The sequence below is a fragment of the Eumetopias jubatus genome, unplaced genomic scaffold (assembly GCF_037043125.1).
Source record: "Eumetopias jubatus isolate StellerSeaLion01/CBP00866 unplaced genomic scaffold, mEumJub1_p1.0 scaffold_11, whole genome shotgun sequence".
NCBI classification, from domain to species: Eukaryota; Metazoa; Chordata; class Mammalia; order Carnivora; family Otariidae; genus Eumetopias; species Eumetopias jubatus.
In genome coordinates this window covers 83,649,232-83,654,332 of record NW_028274817.1, presented here as the reverse complement: position 1 = coordinate 83,654,332, position 5,101 = coordinate 83,649,232, and positions in this window count along the sequence as shown.

The window sequence follows — 5,101 nt, the reverse complement described above, 5'->3', positions numbered from 1 at the left end:
GGGTGCATGTATTCTTTTGAATTAGTGTTTTTGTATTCTTTGGGTAAATACCCAGCAGTGTGATTGCTGGATTCTAGGGTAGTTCTATTTTTAACTTTTTAAGGAAACTCCATACTGTTTTCCCCAGTGCTGCTGCATCAGTTTGCATTCCCACCAACAGTGCACGGGGGGTGTGGGGGGGTCCTTTTTCTCAACATCCTTGCCAACACCTCTTCTTTATTGTGTTGATTTTAACCATTCTGACAGGTGTGAGGTGATAACTCATTGTACTTTTGATTTGCATTTGCCTGATGATGAGTGATGTTGAGCATCTTTTCATGTCTGTTGGCCATCTGTATGTCTTCTTTGGAGAAATGTCTGCTCATGTCTTCTGCACATTTTTTAAGTGGATTATTTGTTTTTTGGGTGTTGAGTTTTATAAGTTCTTTATATGTTTTGGATACCAACCCTTTATCGGATATGTCATTTACAAATATCTTCTCCCATTCAGGAAGTTGCCTTTTAGTTTTGTTGATTGTTTCCTTTACTGTGCAGAAGCTTTTTATTTTGATGTAGTCCCAATAGTTTATTTTTGCTTTTGTTTCCTTTGCCTCAGGAGACATATCTAGAAAAAAGTTGCTATAGCCGATGTCAGAGGGGTTACTGCCTATGTTCTTTTCTGGGATTTTTATCTTTTCAGGTCTCACATTTAGGTCTTTTGTCCATTTTGAATTTATTTTTGTGTATGATGTAATAAAGAGGTCCAGTTTCTTTCTTTTATGTAATGCTGCTCAATTTTCACAATATTTGTTGAAGACACTGTCCTTTTCCAATTGGATATTCTTTCCTGCTTTGCTGAAGATTAATTAACCATAAAATTGTGGTTTTATTTCTGGGTTTTTTATTCTGTTCCATTTATCTAGGTGTCTATTTTTGTGCCACTACCATACTGTTTTGATCTCTACACCTTTGTAATATAACTTGAAGTCTGGAATTGTGGTGTCTCCAGCTTTGCTTTTCTTTTTCAAGATTGCTTTGGCTATTTGGGGTCTTTTGTGGTTCCACACACATTTTAGCATGGTTTGTTCTAGTTCTGTGAAAAATGCTGTTGGTATTTTGATAGGGATTGCATTAAATGTGTACATTGCTTTGGGTAGTATAGACATTTTAACATTATTTGTTCTTCCAATCCATGAGCATTGAATGTCTTTCCATTTCTTTGTGTCATCATCAATTTCTTTCTTCAGTGTTTTATAGTTTTCAGAGTACAGGTCTTTCACCTCTTCAGTTAGGTTTTTTCCCCAGGTATATTATTATTTTTAATTCAATTTTAAATGGGATTGTTTTCTTAATTTTTCTTTCTGATGCATTATTATTGGTGTATAGAAATGCAACAGATTTCTGTACATTGATTTTGTATCCTGAGACTTTACTGAATTTGTTTATCAGTTCTAGCAGTTTTTTGGTGGAGTCTTTTGGGTTTTCTATATATAGCATCATGTCATCTGCAAATAGTGAAAGTTTTAATTCTTACTTACAGATTTGGATTCCTTTAATTTCTTTTTGTTGTCTGATTGCTGTGTATATGACTTCCAGTTCTGTGTTGAATAAAAGTCATGAGAGTGGACATCCCTGTTTTGTTCCTGACCTTAGGGGGAAAGCTCTTAGTTTTCCCCCATTAAGGATGATGTTACCCGTGGGTTTTTCATATAGGGCCTTTATGTTATTGTGTATTATGTATATTGGCCTGTAGTTATCTTTTTAGTGGGATCTTTTTCAAAAAAATATTTTATTTATTTATTTGTCTCAGAGAGAGAGAGTGTGAGCACACACAAGCAGGGGGAGCTGCAGGGCAGAGGGAGAAGCAGGCTCCCTGCTGAGCAAGGAGCCTGATGTGGGACTCGATCCCATTAAAAAGATAACTACAGGCCAATATACATAAAACATAGATGCAAATATCCTTAATAAAATACCAGCAAATTGAATTTAACAATGCATTAAAAAAAGTCATTCACCATGATCAAGTAGGATTTATTCCCAGGTTGCAAGGACAGTTCAATATTTGCAAATCAATCAGTGTGATACATCACATCAACAACAGAAAGGATAAGAACCATATGATCATTTCAATAGATGCAGAAAAAGCATTTGACAAAGTTCAACATCCATCCATGATTAAAAAAAAAAAAAAGCCCTCAAACAAAGTAAGTTTAGAGGGAGCATACTTCAACATAAAGTCCCTATATGAAAAACCCACAGGTAACTCATCCTTAATGGGGGATAATTACCTGAGCCAAAGGCAGACTACTTAACTGAATGAGCCACCCAGGCATTCCTTTAGTGGGGTCTTTATCTGGTTTTGGTATCGGGATAATGGCGTCCTAGAAAGAATTTGGAAGTTTTCCTCCTTTCCTATTTTTTGGGGGATAGTTTGAGAAGAATAGGTATTAACTCTTCTTTAAATGTTTGGTAGAATTCACCTGTGAAGCCATCTAGTCCTAGACTTTTGTTTGTTGGGAGTTTTTTGATTACCAATTCATTTCTTTGCAGGTTATAAGTCTGTTCAAATGTTCTATTTCTTTCTGATTTAGTTTTGGTAGCTTATATGTTTCTAGGAATTTATCCATTTCTTTTAGGTTGTCTAATTAGTTGGAATATAGGTTTTCATAATATTCTCTTATAATTGTATTTCTGTGGTGTTGGTTGTTATTTCTCCTCTCTTGTTTGTGATTTTATTTATTTGAGTCCTTTCTCTTTGTTTCTTGATTAGTCTGGTTAGAGGTTTATCAAATTTAATAATTTTTTGAAAGACCATCTCCTGGTTCCATTGATCAGTTCTATTGTTTTTTAAGTTTCTATGTCATTTATTTCTGTTCTACTCTTTATTATTTCCTATCTCCTGCTGGTTTTAGGTTTTGTTTGTTGTTCTTTTTTTAGACTTTTTAGGTGTAAGGCTAAGTTGTTTGAGATTTTTTCTTGCTTATTGAGGTAAGCCTGTTTTGCTATAGACTTCCCTCTTACAGCAGCTTTTACTGCATCCCAAAGATTTTGGACCATTGTGTTTCCATTTTCATTTGTTTCCATGTACTGTTTTTATTTCTTCTTTCATTTCCTGGTTGACCCATTCATTGTTTAGTAGCATGTTATTTAACCTCCATGTATTTGTGGTCTTTCCAGATTTTTTCTTGTGGTTGACTTCTATTTTCATAGTGTTGTGGTCATAAAAGATGCATGGTATGATCTCAATCTTTTTTTATTGTTTAGGCTTGATTTGTGACCTAATATGTGATCTATTCTGGAGAATGTCCCATGTGTACTTGAATAGAACATGTATTCTGCTGTTTTAGGATGGAATGTTCTGAATATATCTGTTAAGTTCATCTGGTCCAGTGTATCATTCAAAGCGATTGTTTCCTTGTTGATTGTCTGTTTGGATGATCTGTCTATTGATGTAAGTGGGGTGATAAAGTCCCCTAGTATTATTGTATTATTATCAGTTAGTTCCCTTATGTTTGTTATTAACTGTTTTATGTATTTGGGTGCTCCTATGTTGGGTACATAAATATTTACAGTTGTTATACCTCTTTTTTCATTGTCCTCATTATTATATAGTGCCCTTCTTTGTCTCTTGTTACAGTCTTTGTTTTAAAGTCTCTTTTGTCTGATATAAGTATTGCTACTCTGGCTTTTCTTTAACACCTGTTTTCATGAGACATTTCTTTGTTCCCTCACTTTCAATCTGTAGGTGTCTTTAGGTCTATATGTAGGCGGCATATAGATGGTTCTTGTTTTTTTATCCATTCTGTCACCCTATGTCTTTTGATTGGAGTATTTAGTCTATTTATATTCAAAGTAATTATTGATAAATATGTACTTATTGTCATTTTATTATTGTTTTGTGGTTGTTTCTGAAGATTTTCTTTGAACCTGTCTTGTCTTTCTCTTTCATGGTTTTGCTGATTTTCTTTATTGATATATTCAGGTTTGTTTTTCTTTATTCTTTGCATATTTATTAGAGGGTTTTGATATATGGCTATCATTAGATTTGTATATAACTTGAAATTTTCCATACTGATTAATAAATATCAGCAGGCCAGGAGCCTCCAAGTGCCTCTACTATTACCCCAATGAACCCTTGAACCCTTGACCTCCCTACTGCAGAAATTAGTGAGTTAGTGCCCAGCCCAACAGAGAGCCTATAGGACTTGCTTCTTTGTTGAGGCCATTCTGATAGGTCATGTCTATGCTTTAACAGGTTGCTAAATTTGTTGAATATCACATAATACTTACATTATCACCCCAGATCCTTCTCTGCTCCATTCCAACGAGAACACATCAGTTGAAGGTGAGAACAATAATCTGGAAATTCACTTTATAAAAAGCAATAATAAAAGCAAATCTTCCGCTAAATGTTTTATAATGTACTAGCTCATGTAAGCATCATTATTACCCTATGAAGTAAAAACCAATATTACTATTATTTTTTATGCTGGGGACACTGAGTCATAGACAGGTCAAGTGACTTAGCCAAAGTTCCACAGAGTGTGAATTAAACCCATGTTGCTAACCCCATTTATTTGAAATTTCCAGAATAGACAAATCAATAGAAATATGAAGTAGATAAGTGGTTACCTAGGCCTTAGGTGCCGAGAAGGAGTCAGTTGATGGCAGGTATTAGATTTCTTTTTGAGGTGGTAAAAATTTTCTTGATTGTGGTGACGGCTGCCCAACTCTGTGAATAAACTAAAACATATTGAATTGTACACTTTAAATGGATGAATAATTTTATAGTATGTGAAGTATATAACAATAACACTGAGGGGTGGGGAGTGGCTGGTTAGGGAGCCAGAATGGCAGAGATAGCTGTGTTCAAATATGTGCAGGACATTCCCGAGAATAAGTTTTGTCTAGTTGGTTGTCCTGAGGGCAGAATGTGGGTGTGCAGGAGGAAGTTACAGGGGAGCAGGTTTGGCTCACCAGCAGGAAGAACATGTTGCCAAGTGGAATCCTGTGCCTGCTGAGGCAGGGAGCTTCCAGGTCTGTCCCAGTTCACTGGGAAGCTGGGTGGGGAGCACTTAGCAGGAAGGCTGAGGAGGAGAGTCTTGCACCAAGTAGAGAAGGT